At 40.1% G+C, this 24,620-nt stretch overlaps 1 protein-coding gene across 8 annotated transcripts in view; it reads right to left on the bottom strand.

Annotated features, from left to right (window-relative positions):
- Nucleotides 1-24,620, bottom strand: part of dlgap4b (discs, large (Drosophila) homolog-associated protein 4b) — a 119,123-nt gene that overhangs the window by 68,785 nt on the left and 25,718 nt on the right. For all 8 annotated transcript variants that reach the window (XM_069157978.1, XM_069158005.1, XM_069157992.1 and 5 more), the window contains exon 2: nucleotides 15,794-15,848. The gene's annotated coding sequence lies outside the window, so the exon portion shown is untranslated. The remainder of the gene's footprint in view (nucleotides 1-15,793; nucleotides 15,849-24,620) is intronic.

The following is a 24,620-nucleotide window of genomic DNA, read 5'->3' as shown; positions in this document are numbered from 1 at the left end:
CATCACAGGGCCAACACAGAAAGACAGACAACCATTCACACATACTTACAGCTTATTTAGAATTTTTCACTGCCTCAAAAACGAAATATATGATAATTTTAGATGCCCTCTCCATGTCCAACACGTCCTAATACCTACAGTTGAAACCAGAAGTTTACATACACTGTGCAAAAAGACACATAACACTTTTTTTCTCACTGTCTGAAGTTAAATCAGACTAAACCTCTCTTGTTTCAGGTCCATTAGGATTACCAAAATTATTTAACTTTTGCTAAATGTCACAATAATGAGAAAGAGAATATTTTAGAGAATTTTTCATTACTTTCTTCAAGGTCAAAAGTTTACATACAGTTCCTTAGTATTTAGTAGCATTGCCTTTGAACTGCATGACTTGGGTCAAATGTTTTGGGTATCCTTCCACAAGCTTCTTACAGTACTCTGCTGGAATTCTGGCCCATTCCTCCTGACAGAACTGGTGTAACTGAGTCAGGTTTGTTGGCCGCCTCGCTCGCACACGCCTTTTCAGATCTGCCCACAAATTTTCGATGGGATTCAGGTCAGGGCTTTGTGATGGCCACTCCAAGACATTGACTTTGTTGTCCTCAAGCCACTTTTTAACTATTTTGGCAGTATGCTTAGGGTCATTGTCCATTTGGAAGACCCATTTGTGCCCAAGTTTGAGCTTCCTGGCTGATGTCCTGAGATGTTGCCTTAATATTTCCAGGTAATGTTCTTTCTTCATGATGCCGTCTATTTTATGAAGAGCTCCAGTTCCTGCTGCAGCAAAACAGCCCCACAACATGATGCTGCCACCTCCATGCTTCACAGTTGGGATGGTGTTTTCAGGTCTACAAGCTTCCCCCTTTTTCCTCCAAATGTAACGGTGGTCATTATGGCCAAACAGCTCCACTTTAGTTTCATCAGACCACAGGACATGTCTCCAGAAGTTAAGGTCTTTGTCTTGGTGTCTTTTTGCAAACTGTAATCTGGCTTTTTTATGTTTCTTTAGGAGTAATGGCTTCCTTCTTGCTGAGTAGCCTTTCAGCCCATGTCGGTGCAGGACTCGTTTTACTGTGGATAATGACACTTTCTTACCAGCTTCAGCCATCATCTTCACAAGGTCTTTAGCTTTTGTTCTGGGGTTGATTTGCACATGTCGGACCAAAACACGTTCATCTCTGGGACACAGAGCCCGTCTCCTTCCTGAGCGGTGTGATGGCTGGACATTCCCATGTTTATACTTGTGTATAATTGTTTGCACAGATGAACGTGGCACCTTCAAGCATCTGGAAATTGCACCCAAGGATGAACCAGACTTGTGGAGCGCCACGATTCTCTCCCTGATTTCTTGGCTGATTTCTTTTGACTTTCCCATGATTTCAAACAAGGAAGCAGAGTGTTTGAGGTGTGGCCTTAAAATACATCCCAAGGTGTGCCTTCAATTAACTCACATGTTGTCAGTTAACCTATCAGGAGCTTCAAAAGCCATGACATCATCATCTGGGCTTGCCCACGTTGTTTAAAGACATAGTACTTTTGGTGTATGTAAACTTTTGACCTCAAAGAAAGTAATATAAAATTCTCTAAGAAATTCTCTTTCTCATTATTGTGACATTTAGCAAAAGTTAAATAATTTTGGTAATCCTAACGGACCTGAAACAGGAGAGGTTTAGTCTGATTTAACTTCAGACAGTGAGAAAAAAAGTGTTATGTGTCTTTTTGCACAGTGTATGTAAACTTCTGGTTTCAACTGTAAATGACAGAGTAAGAAATCTGACCGTAGGAGAGTACCAGCGACGGGAGTACCTGACCTTTATTGTCAGGGTAAAAATAATAAACATATGGTTAATGTTGCAACACGGTTGTAGTTTGGTAATGTTTAGGCAACAAAACTACTCGGTTAGGAAAAGATCATCAGTTAATATAATATATAATATAATATAATAATTCACCGCTGTCTTCGTTTTCACACAATGTGCTGACAGCAGTCTCCAGGCTGAAAGTCCTGTGTTTAATCCATCCAACCATCCCCGACCTACCTGCTGGACTTTTTAAACTCCATCACCTGACTTCCTCCATTGTTCCATCAATAAATGTCCATAAAAATAAAAGATGAAGAGATAGTTTTAACACTCTTAACAATTGACCAATATTGTCATTTTCTTTGCGAGGATTGGGTCCCAGTATGATTACTTCTTCTGCTGGTCACCACTGGGGCAGCTCCACTGCACACAAAGGACTGTCGTTATTTGCATATGTACAGTGCTGTTTAGGGAGGATGGAGTGTGAATACAAAGTGTCAACCTTTCAGTTACAGTTTGAACATACCTCCATGATGCTGTCTGATCTTCAGGCTACCGCCTTCCCATTTGACTTTTAACAGCCAGCCACATCTTAATCTCACGTTCTGCTGGGAGTGCTAATGAGCCACACACCTGCTAACATCTGGGTCCGTCACTTCACAGTGCCAATTGTTGCTCCATCCCTATATTCTATTCTTCATGACCACTGTATAAATATACCATAATATACTACAGTCTTCACCTCTCTGTTACAGACACAGAACAAAGCCCAATACTCGCACAGTCCCTGTCTCCTCGTTAAAAAGAAGGAAAGCCTGTAAAAAGCTGCCTCCCTGAAGGACTGTGGAGGTGAGCAGCCTGCTGTTAGTCTTTCAGGGAGCTGCTCTCCTGTAGCGCTGCAAAGCTCTGTCATTGTAAAGTCAGCACTGAGCTTCTAGTCAAACTGTATCACGGCACAAAAGAACGTGAAATGATATTCATTGATCCACATGTTGTTGAATATCATGTTATCAGTTTATTTCTTCCTTGCCATCCAGCTCCTACAGTAATGATGCCATTTTAAATACAGTGGAATCACAGAGCTATGGATTATTTTCACGTTATGCATTTAGGTAACCGGAACTCCAGGAAAATAACATTAATTAACTGGAAATACCAAGGAAAAGCATTCATGGCCTCGAGGCCACAATAGTCTTTTTCATCATTGTTGTCTTCTGCCGGGCCAGCAACGGTGACAGTGCTGGTGTTTATGACCTTGTAGGATTCACAGTACAAATTCAGATAGTGCAAAAATGAAAAGCAACTCAAAGCAGAGCTGAGCAGTGGAAAATACATTTTAGTGTGAGAAATGTTATGATAAAAACTTATGAACTACTGAAATGGGTGCCATTTTACATGAAGATGTGAATCACTCAATTTGTGTCTTTCAATTACCACATTTCTCTATAATAACTGCTTTAGCAAGAAAAAAAAAAGATTCTTGATCATCTGCAACTGTTAAACCCCTAAAACAAGAAAGCGAAGGGAAAAAAGTAGGTTAGTCTCTTTTAGCTCGTTGTTTTGGTTTTGCTGACTGTACATTTAGTTAAAACCATTACTACCTAATTTCCGCAAAAACTCTCTGATTAACTTCAGACTTCAGTGCCCCCCCCAAAAAAACCAAATTTCTGTGGGAGTTGGTGAAGACCAAACCAGATCTAAAACAAGACTGAATATGATTCAGATAGTCAGAAACACAGTGTGTGTGCATTCACCAAATGAAAACGAATGTTGCTCCATGACTACTGGATGTGTAAACAGCCAAATGTTTGCTAACACCTTTGCAATAACCTTAATAAAGCAATAATGTGTTATGGCTTTGTGTCAGTCAGCTTGTTTGGTGGTTTATTGGCCCTCAAGGGACCAAAGATAAAAAATAAATAAACTGCCAGGTTTTTGGCTGTTTTGATGTGTTTGAGAATGTATGGAGGACCAAAAAAATCTCAAACGAGTTGAAAGTAAGCTAAAGTATCATACAACATTTGTATAGCAGAAATGGTTCAGTCAAAGTCATCTATTAGCTTGCCAAACCATTTGGTGGAGGCGAGCCCAGGAAGGCTGCCTTCAAGAGGCTGTGAATGAAAGAAAGAGGTTTGTAGTTTGGCAGAGAGTATTAATTTTACAAATAGGAAACGATGAAGATTTCTGTCTGAAGGTTGTCAGGTAACACCTCAATGCACACAACTTATCTTGGTAGGGCATTGAGTTTAGTTCTTTCACTCACAGTAAGTGCATACTTTACTAAAGCAAGGACACCAAACAAACCTTCACCAAACAAACCTTACTATCAATCCTTTGTAAATCAAATTTAAAACCAGTGTCACTCTGTACAAGGTCTTCCATAGGAGGATAAAAAAAAGAATACGTCTCAGTTTGTTTTTTACACATGGTCCAGCTTTAATTGAGGCCAGCCTTGTTAATTAGCGCACAAGATAAATTGGAAGGCTGCAAAAAGGAGACGCAAGTGGAGGTTGAGAACAGGTTGAGAGATGTGTGGAGAAAATGAAAGAACAGAATGTATCCGGAGGGGCTGGAACTATAATTGGGCTAGTAAACACAAAAAAGTGGTCAAATGTTAACATTATGCTTGAATCATCAAATTGCTGGTCTGTGTAGTTACCTGGGTGCTGTGCTTAGCTAAAGGGGATGTTATGTCATTAATGAGAAGTGCCAGAACTGGGTTTAAATGTCAGACCTTCATGTTCCCAGAGGAGATGATGAGCTGTGAGTGTGATGTAATAAAACTTTTAGGGAGAGTTTGTGCTTTTTATTATATTGGAGAAAATAAAAGAATAAAAGGGTGGAAAGATGATGGTGCACATCAAAGGATCAAAGACAAACCCACGGTGTCATGGGATGATGAACAGATTAGTGAAGAAATATGAAAAAAGGGGCTCAAACTTCTTTGAATAAAACAACGAAAACAAATCAGTCTTCGGTCAAAATGAGAACAATTGAAATCAATTTCAGGTCACAATCAAATATAACTGACGTAGGTCGTTGTTATGACTAACTCTCACAATCACAGCCTATTATCACTGCATATTTTTATTAACAAAAATAAAAGATCCAAATTCAGGTCAGCCAGCAAGCATTCAGTCAAACCCTCATATTGAGGGGTGCTTATAATATATAAACCTTTAAAAGCGGCACACACATTTGTTTTCTGTCTTTTCAGTTCCAGCTAAATTAGCAAAGTATAAAAAAAAAAAAAAAAAAAGAAAAACAGGCCTGAATTGTGCATGCAGTGTTAATGTCGTTTGGTAACAGGAGTAACGATCAATACATTGTTAAAGGTTACCGGTCTCTGCTTTATCTTTGTATTCAACTCAAGTCAGGAAGAGACTCGAGTTGAATGCTAACATCTTGGTTCCAGAAATCACCGCCAGTAACCAGAGGTCTTGTACAGTTGATGAGTTGGAGCTGTTTTAGCGAACGCAAAAGACCTCCAGTATTAGCAGACATTGTCATCAGTGAACGATTGATCTATAACTGCAGGATGTGTGAATCAACCAGCCCAGGATCTTGACAAAGCATCTGATACACCCGCCAGTCCACTAGGTTAGGTTAGGTTAGGTAGTTACTTTATTAATCCCCAAGGGGAAATCTTTTCCTAGAGTGGCAGCGTGGCTTTGTGACCCCTTGTGTTACCTTTGCGTGACAAGACGTACATCAACAGAGACGGGTCACATGGCGGGAGGTTATGTGATAAAAATCACTCAATGGAGATCTTTTAAAAAAGTACAAGTGATGACCCCCAAGAAGGAGGACATGGTTTAAGTCTAGAAGAAGAAAATGTGTTTTTTTGTGTTCCGCATGTTTGTATTTTGTATTTTGTTGTGTTTTTTTCCTAACCACCTTTTTGGACCAAATGCCAACCACGTGCTTTTCTACGGGTTTTTGTTTTTGTCCTAAAACACATCTTTTGACAGCTTTTGAGGCAAAAGCTGTGACGTTGCCCTCTGATGTACTGATGGGTATATTACACTAGCTCCTCCCCAGCTCGCCCAAAAATGGTCACTTCTGAATTCAAATAACTCTGAACTAGAAAGATAGCAATGGCTGAAAAGTCCAACTCGAGGCTTCATAACGGCCGCTCACAAACCACTGGGGGACGTCACTGTTTGCTGCTTGGTCATAGCCCATCATGTTGTCGACAATATATAGCATACGACAACATTGATATTTGAGCACTATTAGTTCAAATAAAATAATGAACAATACTGTCCCATATTCTACTCTGTCTACGTCACAAAATATAGCTGATGTCAAAAGAGTCAGCTTTTTCATTGGGATTCCACCAGGCAGTATGTTAATCTGACAACAGTTCAGGGCCATGAAGTTTATCCTGCCAGCTGGGTGTTTCAGTGTGTCTGTGACCTTGTCTGACAGTCCAAGATAAAAGGGGTCATATTTTAAGCATTCTGTCTACATGTCATCCTCATTTCACAGCAGTGATTTGCCATTTTTCTCAGAAAAAAACGTTCAAATTGCTGTTATTGTTTTTTTTTTTTCTAAACTGAATTCCTCCCGTTGGCTACGCTAGCTGCCATTGTTGTGGGTGATAAAAAGGAAAAAGCCTGCTCATCTGTTCGTGACCAGAGCTAAACTTATCTCCTCCGAAGGATCCCTATCAAAATGAGCAGCTTACATCTGTCTGAGGTTCACTCTATTAATCTTGTCAAATGGATTCAGGGAGCAAAGATACTGCAGACAGACACAAGGCTTAGGACGGATGACCAGATGGCCTCACAGATTGGAGGGAGAACCACAGAGCGGTCACTGGATATAAAGCGAGGAAAGGGTAGGATAGGTATTCATCACACGTAATAAAAGAGGAGGAATGAGAAATTTAGAAAGCAGAATAGGAAGGCAGAAGCATTTGAAGGAATGAGACGTCATGGAGAGATTCACATGGAGGGAAAGTAGTCAGTGAAAATGACAGGAGATGGCTCCTGCTGTCAGCGGCCCTCAAATGTTGAGTCGTAGTGCTTTCCTCTACGACTTGCTGTCATTACATGCAGCAGAAAAATCTCAGCCCACTGTTGAATTATGCATGTGTGGAGGACAGAGAGGGAAGGTAAGTCAGGCATCAAGACAAACACGTTACCGTAGCAACCCGCAACCTAAAAGATGACCTCAGCACTGCTCCCTTTTGGCACAGAGCTAAGGTCATCTTTTAGTATGTGAGAAGGTAGTTTAGTAGTTGATGTAATGTAGTCCAAGCTTAAATTTAAAGGTAAAATAGAACTTATCTTCCGAGACTGTGCTTTTCAGAAGGGATAAAAATAACAGGCAGAGCGGCCATATTGTGGGATTATCCATAAAAGTCGGCAAGTGTGGCAGATAAGACGGAACTTATAAATAAATTAGCCGAGTGAAAAAAATGACCTTCACACAAGAACTTCATCAGAGACCCTCAAATTTATTTGCATGTAAAATTAGGGTTCAAGAATACCAGTGTGCTCGTGTGATTTGCAGGATTGGATGATGCATCTGGAATCACAAAAAGTCCTGCTATTTGACAATAAGTAGATTTCATGTATGTTTCATTGTATTGAAAGATTAAATAGGTTTGCATTAATGAAAATTAGTAATACCATATAACAGTCCTTGTGGACATCTACACATTTAACCTTTTTTTACCCGAGACGTTTTCTCAATTACATTTTCAACACAGTAAATGTTGAAATATACTTCTTTTCTTCAGAAATGATCTGGAAAAAAAAAATCATACACGAGAAACACAACCTTTTCTTGCAAAAAAACCCCAAAAAAACGTTAATACAAGTAAGGCATGTCTAACTAAATATACTTTCTCTCTTCAAATATTATCGGGAATGAGATCATACATGAGAAACTGAAGCATCCATCTCTGTCACGTTAATTAGATTACATCGTGTGAAACTGATATTTAAGACCACCGGTGATTGGTCATGAGGTTATTAAAATAGAATCCACATGTTAATAATGGGCACATTTATCCTGATATTCATTTTGTCTGAGCAACACTTTTAACCAAATTAGACATTTCTTATAACGAGAAATAAGAAAGAAAGAAGAGGCGGGAATTAAATTTTCCCTGTTCACAGATGAGCAGGAAATAGCCCTTTGCACTGTTAAATGTGTTCACATTTTTGGTCTAATCCCGTCATTGACAAGATGTGAGATGTAGGAGTTGTGGCGGTAAACAAGTACTTATGAAGACGCACAACTGTGCCTGGTGAAAGACGGGGTAATCAGGGATGGGCCCCCAACGCTTCTGCAGCTGGACTCAATCAAGAGGAAAATAGATTTTGTATGCTGCCAAACTTTTAAATGTTGAGACTTTTCTTTTTCCAGAAATGGGGTGTTCATGCTGTTTGCAAAGTGAAAAGAGACCCAGTTTCTGTAAATACTTTTCTGTATTATAACGTGATAGTTTATGTGCGACCACGCTGCAAGCATGGAACGAGGAGGAGAAAGAGGAAAGATGACAGACAACAATTATGTCTGACTGGACTCAAACTAGTACGACTGAGATTTCATGGTAGTGTCTAATACCCCCAGGCCATCATATCAAACCACATGATAGTTTTCATCAAGAAATCTAACCATAATGCTATTAGTCAAACACAAAACTATACAACTGAGGCTTTATGTTGGATTTTATGCAAGACTGATACAGTAGTGATATGATTATTAATTGAAGTTTTACAGGCTGATTTTTTGAATTGCTACCTAAGGAAAAACCTTCCTACATTTTTAGTAAGTAACAGCTGAAAAACTGAGTCCAAAATAAACACACTTGGGCTACATGATCTATAATCGACACTTGGAGGAATCTTAAAATACAATATCCCTCCTTATTCTCCTTATCCTTATTCACCAGGCCAGAGTACGATTTGAAGACTTGAGCCCAAACTGATATTTTCTGGTTGTGGCTCAGATGTTAGAGCAGTGTTCCCACTAACTGTAAGGTTGGGGGTTCAATCCCCAGTTTCTCCAGTCCACATGCTGAAGTGTCTATGGGCAGGAGTCTGAACCCAATCTTGCTCCTGATAGGCAGCTGAGCCACCATTGGTGTGAGTGTGTATGAGTGAATGGGAGTGAAATACTGTCAGTTGCTTTGTTGACCACTAAGGTAGAAAGGTGTTTATCATTACCATTTACTTCTACCTAATCAAAACTGTAAATCAGAGTGAATAACGTCCTTATAACAATGAGGCGGTAAATACTGATTATATTGAACATGCTCTGAAAAATTCTCAACAGCAACTCCACTAAATCCGATGCAACAGAAAAAAAGTATAACAAATTCAGCATCCCTTTAAATCATCCAGAAACCTGCAGGTCTTCTGCAACCCTGAGCTCCTTTAAATCAAGACTGAAGACTTTTCTGTTTGCTGCCTTTCACTGAACCAGATTTGAGGATGTCTTAAACTGCACTGTAACTTGTATCCTATTTTCAGCTTGCTTATTGTTTTAGTCACCATTTCCAATGTTTTAATCACCATTCTTACTTATTTTTAAATGTCCTTTTCTTTTGCCTGATGTTTTGATGCTTTTAATGGTTTTTTTGTGAAGCAATTTGAATTGCCTTGTTATTGAAATGTGCTATACAAATATTGTGTTACTTTTGTATTTTTGCTTGTTAACTAGCTGTGGAAAAAAAGAGTCACAAATTTTCTGAAATGTGAGGTTAGTATTATTTGTAATGGACCTTGAAAATAAATTATAAAAAGATATATTTTAGAGAAAGTGTTTGACAGAAAGAAAAGTTTATTTTTTATTTAGTAGATACAAGTCAGTATGTTTTATTCAGCTTGAGAAAAGCTGACATCCCTTGTTGTTATTTGGTCTTGGCATGGCTTTATAAAAATCATTTTATCCATCATGTCATGAACTGAGTGACAAAATGGATAAATTGCAACACTGAGGCCGACCAACAGGTCAATTTATCTGGTAAAACAAGCATCAAGACGAGGGGTGAAGCCACGGTGACACCAAGAACTGATTTGTAAAGTGGCAGTGCAGTAACCTTCAGTGTCTGATGGACAGAGAGAGAGAGAGAGAGAGAGAGAGAGAGAGAGAGAGAGAGAGAGAGAGAGAAAGAGAGAGAGAGACATAAATGAAAAGGCAGAAGCTTTAAAAGCTTTGGAAGGGATTTGTATCCAATAAGCCACGCAGAGGATTAAACCATGTTAATGCAATGCCTACACAAACTGGACACACACACACACACACACACACACACACACACACACACACACACACACACACACACACACATAAAGAGAGAAAGAGAGATATGGTGGTATGCAAGTAAAAGGCCAGCAGTGAGCCTGTATACTGTGGTATTTTAATATGGTAACACAACACTCTGACACAGCTTTCAGACAAGACTGCGTCTTTGTGCTTTTAGCCACCTAAACTCCGGCATCAATCCAGAAGGAGTCACATCACTAAAACCAAAAGTACCAGCATCCTTCACACATGAGGCTCAGCAAACCCAACAAGAGTACAACTAAAGTACAAGCTAGTAGTACTAGTTAGTCAAGAATGATTTCTACTTTCCCCAATGAAAGCGCCACAAATGAAGCAAAACAACGACCTGTACACAGGGTGCAATTTCAATATCGAACAACTCACTACCACAGCAGGGCCCAATAATTATTTGAAGAAGTGAAGCACTGCATTTTACATCTCAAATACATTCCTTTCACTGGTGTCCGCACTTTTGTTCTTTTGGCTACAGTAGATTTTGTACTTTAAAAAAAAGTTGGATAAAATCTCCTTGCATGAGGAGTTGCACATCAACTTCATTAAAGCCAATCCGTTGCCTCTATGTAAATGAATAGAACAAAGTGTTCTCACGAGAGATGAAATCCCCCTGCAGGACTGCAGCCTCGGCTCCGGCCTGCTGCATACAGCTGTGAGGCACACAGTTCTCCATCATAAGCTTCTGTACGGTGTCATCAACAGAAGTTCAGAACAAAAGGAGAAATGTAGAAAAACTTATCATAGTTTAAAATATTCCTGGAAAAACAGTAGAGTTTAAAGACTGTTTAGTGTTGGACCCTGTAAAAACAAACCATAATATTCTCAGTGTGTCAAAGCATATTTTCATTTTTAACAGAAAATTCAACAGTTAGACATTCAGAAGAGAACAGTAGATTTTTTGGCGGATGAATGAGGTAACTTGGATCATAGCTTTGGGGATGGCATGTGTCTTGGGCTCCGATCACACCTGAGATTAACACGCGTCTTTGGTGAGCTGATCACAAGTAGACAGTTCCAATAGAAAGACAAGAAAGAGAAATGTAACCATTTGGATTCTTTTTATTGTCTCAAACGAAGTGTGTTCAGATCAAACATGATTTGCAAAATTATTCCCGTGGAGCAATAACATACAGGGTCAATGCAAAGACACCAATTGTATGCAAATTTCCACTGGGCGACGCGAAAGGATGTGAATTGTCTGAACATAGTAAGATATGATGCTATTGGCGAGTTTGTAGAATGCTAAATCTACGCAAAGGACATCACACTGAGTGATTATTATCCTATTTTTTTTTAGCTTGCTTAATGTTTTAATCACTGTATTAAAGTTTGAATCACCGTTTTTAACCCTTTAAACCTGAGAGGCCCCCAATTGGGGGCCAGGGAGTAAACTATTATTAAAATATGAACATATATACTGATATTTACACATCTGAACAAATCTCACAAGTGTTCCCAAGTGTTTTTTTTTTTTTTTTTTATTGTGGTTGCAGAGATATATCCTTTTTGCAATTTTCGAGCAGAAGCCTAAAAAATAGGTTCGTTTTTAAAGGGTTAATTGTTTTTAAATGTCCTTTTCTTTTGCCTTATGGTTTGACGCATTTAACGGTTTTACAGTGGGTATGGAAAGTATTCAGACCCCTTTACATTTTTCACTCTTTGTTTCATTGCAGCCATTTGCTGAAATCAAAAAAAGTTCATTTTATTTCTCATTAATGTACACTCTTGACAGAAAAAAACAGAAATGTAGAAATTTGTGCAAATTTATTAAAAAAGAAAAACTGAAATATCACATGGTCATAAGTATTCAGACCCTTTGCTCAGTATTGAGTAGAAGCACCTTTTTGAGCTAGTACAGCCATGAGTCTTCTTGGGAATGATGCAACAAGCTTTTCACACCTGGATTTGGGGATCCTCTGCCATTCTTCCTTGCAGATCCTCTCCAGTTCCGTCAGGTTGGATGGTGAACGTTGGTGGACAGCCATTTTCAGGTCTCTCCAGAGATGCTCAATTGGGTTTAGGTCAGGGCTCTGGCTGGGCCAGTCAAGAATGGTCACAGAGTTGTTCCGAAGCCACTCCTTTGTTATTTTAGCTGTGTGCTTAGGGTCATTGTCTTGTTGGAAGGTGAACCTTCGGCCCAGTCTGAGGTCCAGAGCACTCTGGAAGAGGTTTTCTTCCAGGATATCGCTGTACTTGGCCGCATTCATCTTTCCTTCAATTGCAACCAGTCATCCTGTCCCTGCAGCTGAAAAACACCCCCATAGCATGATGCTGCAACCACCATGTTTCACTGTTGGGATTGTATTGGGCAGGTGATGAGCAGTGCCTGGTTTTCTCCACACATACCGCTTAGAATTAACACCAAAAAGTTCAATCTTGGTCTCGTCAGACCAGAGAATCTTATTTCTCATAGTCTGGGAGTCCTTCATGTGTTTTTTGGCAAACTCTATGCGGGCTTTCATATGTCTTGCACTGAGGAGAGGCTTCCGTCGGGCCACTCTGCCATAAAGCCCCGACTGGTGGAGGGCTGCAGTGATAGTTGACTTTGTGGAACTTTCTCCCATCTCCTTACTGCATCTCTGGAGCTCAGCCACAGTGATCTTTGGGTTCTTCTTTACCTCTCTCACCAAGGCTCTTCTCCCACGATTGCTCAGTTTGGCTGGACGGCCAGGTCTAGGAAGAGTTCTGGTCGTCCCAAACTTCTTCCATTTAAGGATTATGGAGGCCACTGTGCTCTTAGGAACCTTGAGTGCTGCAGAAATTATTTTGTAACCTTGGCCAGATCTGTGCCTTGCCACAATTCTGTCTCTGAGCTCCTTGGACAGTTCCTTCGACCTCATGATTCTCATTTGCTCTGACATGCACTGTGAGCTGTAAGGTCTTATATAGACCGGTGTGTGCCTTTCCTAATCAAGTCCAATCAGTTTAATTAAACACAGTTGGACTCCAATGAAGGAGTAGAACCATCTCAAGGAGGATCAGAAGAAATGGACAGCATGTGAGTTAAATATGAGTGTCACAGCAAAGGGTCTGAATACTTATGACCATGTGATATTTCAGTTGTTTTTTTTAAATAAATTTGCACAAATTTCTACATTTCTGTTTTTTTCTGTCAAGATGGGGTGCTGAGTGTACATTAATGAGAAATAAAATGAACTTTTTTGATTTTAGCAAATGGCTGCAATGAAACAAAGAGTGAAAAATTTAAAGGGGTCTGAATACTTTCCGTACCCACTGTAGGTGAAGCACTTTGAATTGGCTTGTTGTTGAAATGTGCTCTACAAATAAACTTGCCTTACCTGAGTAGGCAGTCCTTTTGATGCAGCCCAGGACCCAATTACAAACACACTGCTAAAAGAATGTGGCCATATGCGCCTGAGACCGCCTCCCAATCGGATCTCAAAGCATCCTCACGGCGTCTTGGGTGCATTCTACTTCAAGCTGTCCACCTGTGATCGGATCATTTAATTGTGAGGTGTACACAGGGCCTCTGGAACCTAGTGATGAATCGTTTTTAAGCTGTAAAGAAATTAACCAAATGTGCAATAATCCCAATATTAACATAAAGTAGTAGTCACCAGTGGGAAAAGGTGTTTTATACTGAATAAGAAAACAAAGAAGATAAAGTGTGCATGTTTACAGTAAACTCGCCTCAGTTTAACAGCACAAATATTTGATGCGCTTATGTAAAGTAGCTTCTGCATAACTGCAAACACTTCTTCAGCTCTCTCCTTTCTACACACTGAAACACTTTACGTCAACAATGCTGGATAAATACATAAATTTTATCTATGACACACAGGAAGCACAAAATTTATGTTCGTATTTATGATAATAACAATTAGAATTGCTAATAAAATGTTTTATGCTTTGAAACTACTTAGCACTGAACAGTGCATTCAAATATCGTTAGTGCAAATCAAGCCCATCACTCACTTTCAACATTAAAACAGTACAGCCTGTATTGGTCTTTAATGTCTGTTTAACCCTAATGTAACACATGATATATGGTGTTGCGATATATTTGTAGAAATGTGACAGCAATTAACAGCACTGCTTGGAAAATCTGAGTAATAGTTAACTAAAATACTGGTTCAAATCCTGAGAGGGTAATAAAGGGTGAGGCACTTTATATGTCGTACTAAGTAAATGAAAAATGGAAGTGTCGTTTAAATTACTGCAACAAAACTCACTTATTGAAGTCAAATATGACAGACATGTCATACTAATCCAGATTGTTTGTTTGCTTTTAACACAAGAACACTGATGATGCTTTTGATTAGGTCTAAAATGGGAGAAGGGGTCATTTAGTTCTGTTATTGCAAAAATCTGACTTTACTTATTTTCACCGACATAACAACATGAGGTATCTATTTTCTGCAACTTCCATTGAACTAAATGGATCTCTATTCAACACGGCCATAAAGCGATTTTCTCTTTCTTTACAGTTTCATGTTCTCTGATGCTTTTCCATGGATGATTCCTCCCTATAGTCTAGATTTATTTTTTTAGGTAATATTGATTTAGTCAATATTTGTAGGGGTCAGCATTTGTTCAAATATTTAAAAAAAAAAAAAAAAAAAAAGTGTTTTCTTTTTGGTCTCCGAGACTGTAAAAGAGTCACGCTTTTAAACTTTCCACCTTTGATGTTTTCAGCGTGCCCTGATGAATGGGTCACTGTTTTGTATGAATGTGGAGGAGCTCAATGGAGCAAAAGAAAAAAGAAAAAAATCACTAATGTAACAGCTACAGAAAGGATATTGATTTGTTTCTTTGAGCAGAAAAAACACAAAAGTACCATCAGTGTCACTGGGAATTTAACAAGGTGATATAGATCCTCCCAGCACTTTTTGTTGTTCTCTTTTTGCACTTTGTAAAGAAAAGACAACTGATATCTAATTGGACTTTGAATGCATCAACCATCAAAGTCAATGTAAAAATATAAAATGCTAAGTCTAAGAGCCTGTGGCTGTACCGGATGTGAAAAAGTTCCTCCACATGCTTCTCTACTTCACAGCACGAGTGGCAGCTTGCTCCTATGGATGGCATCACACAAGAAATTTGTGCTCAGAATGAAATTAATCCAGTGTGAAATCGTAAATCCAGTGTCGTACCTCGGGGAAGCCCAATAAGAGCGAGGACACTCGACTTGTCGAGCACTGCGGCTACGTTCCATCACTGCTTGGCTGCTCGGAGGCAACGCTGTGCAAGCGTCTGTATGACAAAACATGCCCTTTCATCCACGCAGCAACACAACACTGGTACACTTACTGTACTCGTATTACATTCAAACTATTTAACATCAAACACGCTGACAATTCTATTCTGATCAGTTCTTGTCCTCAGCAAACACAAGCCCTCAGAGATTTATTAGCTCGTGCAAAGGACAAGTTCTGCCTCCCACTGCTTCGTACTCTCTCCTTCTGACAGCCATGTTCGGTCTAAATACCTTCAGGATCTAGTTCAATCCAGACAAGGTCAAAGGCGTGCTCTCTTTCTGTAGTTCATGAGCTAATTCCCTTACTGGTTCAGCTGGTTTCCATACATCCAACTGCAGCATCAAGCAGGCCAACATCACATTAGCACTGGCTCTGTGTTCCAAGCAGAAGACACTACAGAGGGTACTGAATGAAGACAGAATATCACAGTCTCGAGGGTTGGAGACAAACAAAAGGACAAATGGACTGTACCTTATCGGAGGGGCTGCGGATTTTGCTGTTGAGTTCAGAGATGAGTAGAGAAATCCTGTAAAACAAAGATCAGCTTCAGAAATCCATTCTAATGTGTATCACACTGCTCAGCTAACACGGAGGATGTGCTTACAAAAGCATTGCAAGTACATTTTTACCAGCCAGCATGATTTTGATATGCTGCAGCGTTTCATCGTCTTCAAAACTGCTGTATTGTCTTGACAACTTCTTCATTTATTTGGAAAATCAATTACCTTTTTAAGATAGGAAAATGCCACATCTTGAGAGATAAAGCATTTCAATTAAAAACCATAGATCAGATTAGGAAAATGCTTCCTGAGGCAGTAAAACTTCCGGAAACCACATCATAGATATGCAGAAATGTTTTTCCACTTATGTAATATGACTTTTGGTTATTATTCAATAGCATTATAGAGGCATAATTTTACTATGTACAGTAAAAACAGGCAACCTTCAGAACTTTGGTCTTATCAAATAGGCTATGTTTCATTCCCAGAAGTCAAAGGCCAAACAAATTGACCTTAACTAAAGCCTTCCTCCTCCAGCAGTAGTGGCTCTTCTCCAGTTGACTTGAATTTAATTTGTTATCAAGTACGTTTCTCGATCTCCCCCCAAGTGCAGATAGTGCCCCGTCAACGGGATGTTGTGATGCCTCAAAACTACCGTGACGTTGTCATTAATTGTTGGAATCTTTCGCTGGCAACCAAACAGAGGAACGTCTGCACCTCCTCAACTGACCACGATGTTGTTTAGTAGGTTGCAAATAATTGAGCAGTGCAGAGAACAAAGAAATTGAGCGTTAATGGTTGCTTGGTGAGTTAACATTTGTGCAGGATGTCACTCATACACAGTGATGCTGTGATTGTGGTGATTCTCTCTGACCAATCAGTGGTTTGCAGTAGTTTCACATCACCGTTTAATAGAAGCTCAGCCTGCTTGGAACCTCGACAGAGGTGATACCAAAAACAGTGCCAGGTATCAGGTACTATCGACAAAGTGAGTGGAGTTGAGTTGAGAGTTGAAAATGGGTTTCAGAAAATGTCTAACTACAAACACTTAAACCAGTTCAATGTGATGAAGTGTTTTTTTTTTTCCTGAGACAACCATACAGTGATTTAGAAGAGCATTTTTGGGGCAAACATCCCACAGAGTCCAAAACAGACCCTAATTTTAGGCTGCTGTTCCATTCTGTCATTAGATATTATAGACCACATCCGTTTCAGCCTGGTGTGGTGCAAAACAGAAGACTATTTCTAGTGACAGATGTCTGTGCAATACGAGCATAAATATCAAATTGGTTATTTGTCTGAGAAAGACTGCAGTGTTTCAGTTGGGTCAGCTACACTTTAAAGGGCATGCTCTATCATTCAAGAGCTGTTATTGGTCTATTCTGTAGTTATTTTTTTTGATCTGGCCACACCTTGGTGCATCAAGTTGCCAGTCTGAACAAGAAAACAGCTGCAGGATTTTCAAAACTAGACGTGGAAGGTGATGAGCTGCACAGTCACAACACTGAGTGTGTTTGATGCAGGCTAGCCAGAACACTGGACAGAGTAAAGCACTGAAAAACAAAGGAGAAGAGGACAAGAGAAAGAGTGATGCATATTAGTATTTCAGAACGGGGTTCATATGTAGGCAACCAATTATTATGTTTATATTGTACAGTATATGTGAAAATTTGTATTCAAATGGCAGACAGTTACATTGTGGGGCAAGACATTGCGTTTTTGGTCAGATAAAGATAAATCTTAGTTATATTACAGAACTGAACTTGTAAAAAACATTCATTGGCCTTGGAAATTTTCGTGTTTACTGGCTTTTCTGAAACTGATTAAAATAAAAAGAATTCAAAGTTTAAGTACAAACAAATCTCTACAGAGTGATCTAAACTCATTAGAAATAAACATGAATGTCAAGCTGATATATTGTGCAGAAGAGTGAAAATATAAATGTTTGCACAACTATTAAGCTCCTTTCAATATGAAAGGTGTGTCCTTTTGGTGAGCCATTATCATTGTCGGCCTGTAACTTACAAAATTTCAACAAACAAAGACTCCAAAGTTTAAGTGAGGTGAAATTACAGTATGACTTCAATAAATGTCCCAGTGAGCTTGTCAACATTGTTTGAAAGGTAACGATGTATATTTAGGTGAACTCTCTCCAGAAATCCTTTTAGTATTACGCTGAATAATGGGATGATCTTTCATGTTTTCATTTTTCAAGGGCTACCTATGACATAGAGGTTCAAAAAAAAAATCTGTAATTTACCATTTGAGAATTACTTATTTATTCTTGCAGTGCATTCATTCAAAAATTATTATTATTATTTTTTTTTTTAATAAGCGAGAGAAAGGGAATTCATATTAAGACATTTCTCCCCGGTCATCCCATATCTTTTTATTTCCCTCCACACTGTCTGAGCATTCGATGAAACCCTGGTGGATATCGGTTGTGTGCCACAGAGAAACGACTGATCAGTAACCTTCACCTTGCCTCACCTTGACTTGAGAAGCTGAAGCTACCGAGGTTTTCAAGGAGCTGATGCAGGCTAAACGTCTAATATCAAATACTGACAGAATCATTTCAGGCTTTTCAACCGCCTTCATCTTTCATTAGCCACCGGCCAGCTGTGTGATCCATGTGTGTCTGTGTGTGTATATTACTGCTATATTTTCTTATCTGTGTTTGTGTGTGAGTCAGATCTCCTCAAACAATACTACTAATTACAACTCCCTCTTTTTCTATTAGACAGGCTCCTAGAAATCAACCTATCTGCTGGGACGCACAGTGAAGCCTGAAGCACAATTGACAGACTGCAACCATAATCGAATGTGTCTGTAGCATTCGTGAAACTGCAGTGGCAGTAATGAGGGCTTATTTTCCCCAAGTGACTTTTCAAACAGCATAAACAAGACCAAGAAGAACATCTTCTTTCTGGGGCCAAGAATTTCAGATCTAACGTGCTCTGTAGTCTTGAATTAGGGGGAGGGGGTTTTGACCACCAGGGGTGCTGTGGAGCAATGTTTGATGAGCAGGTCACCATATTGTTTGTATCGTCCAACAAGCGCACGAAGTCTGGGATGTTATGATTTCAACTGTCTGCCAAATTTTTATAACAGCTGCTGATGGGAATAAACCCAAATGTAGCAATGGTGCAAATATGGAGAAAAACACAACAGCAGTTGTTAACAGTTGACAATTGGGTTACTGCAACTACCTATAAAGTTACTACTGTTACAAAGTTTATGCTTCCTAAGATATTTGGTGTGACTACCTATTTTAAAATTGTGATTTATAACATTTTGTGTTGTCTTTAATAATGTTAACTACAAGAAAACAGCAGTAGTGTCGTCCAAACATTGGCAATCAATTGTGCAAGGAATGATGATATAATAATAAACTTTATTATGTAGTACTCTCCTTAACAATGTAACAAGGTGCTTTACAATTCGGGACTAAAACCAGGAAAGATGAGGACCCTGGGGACGTCAACAGAAGTCGGACTAGTCAGTATGAGTGAGTGAGTTTTTGCTGGCCGGTCACTGTATGAAAAGCTTGCAGGCAGTATTGTAGCCCCTCGAATATTTGGATGTAAGCCAACATCTCTCAACAGCTGCCTACTTTCCCAAAAAGGTAAATAAGGGATTTTTACAACTTTAGCAGTCAAACATGATCAACAACTACTTTAAATTTGAGATATTGATTTCATGAATTGTAATTGCAAAATTCAGTGTAAAACAAATGCCGTGTCAGATATGTCAACCTGTCCTACTCTAAACAGGTAGCTAATATTAGCTTTAAACCACAGCATATGCTGAGGTAATTAATTTTGCCAATATTGTATAGATCCTGGAAAGTGGACATTGCTTAGACTTTTGTATTCTGAATTTTGGTTCTTTGCCAGGATCTGGTGCTTTTAAGGTCATCTGAGGAGAACAATTTTTTTCGAGCGACTGAGCAGCGATTAGTGACGAGTGCAGATCCTCCCAGCGGAGTTTTACTGGAGGCCATGTGCAAGCGAAACTCTTCACCGAGGCTCACGCTGTTCTGGTTTCTCAGGGCATGACTCGTGCCAACAGTAACAGTAAGTGCTAACCGCGAGGCCTAAATGCAGCAGAGATGCATTGAAGCAACATTAGCTTAGTGCATTAGCCTAGCTTTTCCTGTGACACAGATTCCCCTGTCTGAGGAAGCCACTCGGAGCCACATCTACGCCTTTCACTCATGAGCCCGTCATCCTCCATTCATCCTCCCTCTTTCCGTTAACTCGCCGACGTTTTCTTTTGCCACTCTGTCTGACGGCTTTCTCATAAACCTTGTGCACTCATCACTTTTTATCCGTCTGATTTTCTTTCTCTGTCTATCTTTTTGCTAACACTCAAGAGTTGATCACTCCCAATCCTGCTTTTGATCTGGCAAACCCTCCCCTGCTTAATGCTGCTCTTTTCTTTTTCATTCATACTTGTATTGCAAAAGGCGTAAAGCCAACAGAGACTATATCCCACTGAGAGCTTTATGCAAAAAGTCTATTTTCAGAAAAGCAAACATGTCATCATATTCCTGTCTCTTATATTATGCAGTCTTAGACAAACATGAACACACTTAAGCATCAAATATGTGCACATCTGTCACCTGTTCCCGAGAGGGCACTTTATAAACATAGTGCAGGAAGGGAGTAGTGCAGCGTTTGGATGTGGATCATTTACCCACCCTGCTCTCCAGTTAGTGACAGCAGCACAGCCTCAGCAAGGACGCACAAAGGTAACTGGTCGCCGAGAGCCAAAATGGTGGGTCACAGTGAGGTGAAGCCTTTGGAAAAAACAAAACAAATGTAGACCTCACCTTTCAAAGGTGGATATTTTATCAGCTTCTCTATTTAAAGAAGTACTGACAGCTACTCAGCAGCCTCATAATCACGCACACATTAAGAAGATTGGGATGCAGTAATACAATATGTTTTTGCATTCCAACTACAGTGGGTACGGAAAGTATTCAGACCCCTTTAAATTTTTCACTCTTTGTTTCATTGCAGCCATTTGCTGAAATCAAAAAAAGTTCATTTTATTTCTCATTAATGTACACTCAGCACCCCATCTTGACAGAAAAAAACAGAAATGTAGAAATTTGTGCAAATTTATTAAAAAAGAAAAACTGAAATATCACATGGTCATAAGTATTCAGACCCTTTGCTCAGTATTGAGTAGAAGCACCCTTTTGAGCTAGTACAGCCATGAGTCTTCTTGGGAATGATGCAACAAGCTTTTCACACCTGGATTTGGGGATCCTCTGCCATTCTTCCTTGCAGATCCTCTCCAGTTCCGCCAAGTTGGATGGTGAACGTTGGTGGACAGCCATTTTCAGGTCTCTCCAGAGATGCTCAATTGGGTTTAGGTCAGGGCTCTGGCTGGGCCAGTCAAGAATGGTCACAGAGTTGTTCCGAAGCCACTCCTTTGTTATTTTAGCTGTGTGCTTAGGGTCATTGTCTTGTTGGAAGGTGAACCTTCGGCCCAGTCTGAGGTCCAGAGCACTCTGGAAGAGGTTTTCTTCCAGGATATCGCTGTACTTGGCCGCATTCATCTTTCCTTCAATTGCAACCAGTCATCCTGTCCCTGCAGCTGAAAAACACCCCCATAGCATGATGCTGCCACCACCATGTTTCACTGTTGGGATTGTATTGGGCAGGTGATGAGCAGTGCCTGGTTTTCTCCACACATACCGCTTAGAATTAACACCAAAAAGTTCAATCTTGGTCTCGTCAGACCAGAGAATCTTATTTCTCATAGTCTGGGAGTCCTTCATGTGTTTTTTGGCAAACTCTATGCGGGCTTTCATATGTCTTGCACTGAGGAGAGGCTTCCGTCGGGCCACTCTGCCATAAAGCCCCGACTGGTGGAGGGCTGCAGTGATAGTTGACTTTGTGGAACTTTCTCCCATCTCCTTACTGCATCTCTGGAGCTCAGCCACAGTGATCTTTGGGTTCTTCTTTACCTCTCTCACCAAGGCTCTTCTCCCACGATTGCTCAGTTTGGCTGGACGGCCAGGTCTAGGAAGAGTTCTGGTCGTCCCAAACTTCTTCCATTTAAGGATTATGGAGGCCACTGTGCTCTTAGGAACCTTGAGTGCTGCAGAAATTATTTTGTAACCTTGGCCAGATCTGTGCCTTGCCACAATTCTGTCTCTGAGCTCCTTGGACAGTTCCTTCGACCTCATGATTCTCATTTGCTCTGACATGCACTGTGAGCTGTAAGGTCTTATATAGACAGGTGTGTGCCTTTCCTAATCAAGTCCAATCAGTTTAATTAAACACAGCTGGACTCCAATGAAGGAGTAGAACCATCTCAAGGAGGATCAGAAGAAATGGACAGCATGTGAGTTAAATATGAGTGTCACAGCAAAGGGTCTGAATATTTATGACCATTTGATATTTCAGTTGTTTTTTTAAAAAATAAATTTGCACAAATTTCTACATTTCTGTTTTTTTCTGTCAAGATGGGGTGCTGAGTGTACATTAATGAGAAATAAAATGAACTTTTTTGATTTTAGCAAATGGCTGCAATGAAACAAAGAGTGAAAAATTTAAAGGGGTCTGAATACTTTCCGTACCCACTGTATGTGATCATTACAATTCTTGTCATCACAACCACACTTTACTCCATGGTGACATATAGTAAAGGTCAGAGGTCACTCAACTGCACTTGTCCTTTCCTAAATTAAGAGGAGCAATAATCAGCTTCCTCTACCGTGGTCTGATATCTCGCTGGTCATTGTTCGAGTGTAACTGACTCCTGTGGGAAAACTGCAACTTTAGCTTTGATCCGCGAGTGCTACTTTCTTGCTCTACTTCCTGCTCCACTTCTTGTCCCCTATAAGTTATATCGTTGTGGCATACTTTACTTCTTTATCTAGTCCATCACTGGTGACACTATTAAGGCAGTCGTATGCAAAAAGTAATGTTTAGTCATTAAAAACTGCCCTAAACCACACTTTAAATGTTGCAATGACAACAGCTAGTGCATGAATTGCATTGGAATTGGTGCGGACATTTAGGGGTCCCAGACTATGAGTCCTATCAACCTGGGTGAGCTATTTTTTTTCCCTCCATGAGGACTGCATTTCTGCTTTTGAGTGGAATATCAACTCAAATATGAATTTATATACCTGGAAATAACAACATTTAAATGTCAGCATGCACCAAAACCAAAATGATGAACATTGTAAACATTACATCTGGTTTGAGTGCGTTTGCATGCTGACAGTAAAATTCATCTTAAGCTCTGATGTGTTCTTGAACAGCTCCACAGAACTACACTCTTGTTTTTAAATGGCATCATATACTGTTTTTCTAACCTACTGTACCTGTGCAGCTGAATAATCGTACACAGAGAATATTTAATCCACTGCGTATTATAAATTGTATGGCGTGGGTATTGAATTCAAATTTACAGCCTGTACCATACAGTATATTAGAATTCCACATCCACTCACAGGTCAGTAAAAGATCAAGCTTAATTTAAGATCAATGTCAACATCTTATTGGCTACTTCACTCCTCATGATGATTGCTTTATCATTACACCCATAATCAACTTCAACCTTTATCGACCATTGCCGTGGGAGCAGCGTCTCTTCTCTGATTGCCCGAGGGACCCCTCCTTGCTATGGTAACGACCCATAATGACCGCGTTGTGGCAACAGCTGTAGTCGTAGCAACACTTTATGCAGTAGCAATAGTGCAGCTCTTTCAGGATGAGAGGATGAGGGGGAAGAGAGGGCATCGGCAATCAGACGGGGTGTGCGTCTTTGTCTGGTGAAATTCCCCTCAATTCATCCACCCATTCTATTTTTCACACTGTCTCTTGCCCATTTTCTCCCTTTGTATTCTCTCATCTGTCCTCGTGTGCTATTGGCACGTTTTCAATAGATAATTAACTGCCTAATGTTCTCCTCAAACAAATGGATTCACAGAGTCATAAATACACAGATCGTTACCGTCATCATAATTATTTCCCTCTTTCTCTTGCGCTGTCTTCTTCAAGATTTAGCTCATCCAGCGATACACCGATACGGCAACGATTAAAAAAAAAAATCCTGCAGCCATCCATCCAAAAACTAAGGAGGAACAGTATGTTTTATGCAGTTTCCACCATTTATAAAACCCTTTTTTCACTCACCCATCCCGGTGACTCGTCCCTTCTCCCTTTTTATGCTCATCAATAGTTTAAAATGCACACTATCATCATATCCATTCTCCTCTCTCAATGGTTTTATCTCCTCACCTCTCACTTTGGTAATTTACTGTCTCTTATCAGTCTAACCTTCTCCCTGCCTTTCTGTCTCTCCATCAGCACCTCCCCCTGGGCTCTGAGCGGCCCGTGTACCCCCGTGAGCGAGAGTGCTGAGAGAGCCTGAAATATTGATGTCCCCAGGCGAAGGCCACCTCCAGCACACTCTGCAGGGGGTACAGGCCGGGGCCGCAGTCAGATAGTGCCAGAGCTGCTGAACTTCAGCAAGGGGAATGCTGTGGCAGATGGAGGCCAGGTAGAGTGAAGCAAATAAAATGATGGAGAGAATGTGTGTGTGTGTGTGTGTGTGTGTGTGTGTGTGTGTGTGTGTGTGTGTGTGTGTGTGTGTGTGTGTGTGTGTGTGTGTGTGTGTGTGCGTGCATGTGTAAAAACCATGTTATTTCAGATGCCAGCTGGCTCATTAATGTGCATCTGGTGATTTTTGTCTTTCAGGTGATCTGGAGCTTCATCCAAGAAAGTGCGTGTTCGGAGTGAGATGGACTTTTTCCATACACCGTTCACAAA

Source organism: Embiotoca jacksoni, unplaced genomic scaffold (assembly GCF_022577435.1).
Source record: "Embiotoca jacksoni isolate LCO1_2020_lvr unplaced genomic scaffold, fEmbJac1.0.p SCAF_1, whole genome shotgun sequence".
Classification (NCBI taxonomy): Eukaryota; Metazoa; Chordata; class Actinopteri; family Embiotocidae; genus Embiotoca; species Embiotoca jacksoni.
The sequence above is the reverse complement of the archived record's forward strand: the minus strand, read 5'-3'. Positions and strand labels throughout refer to the sequence as shown.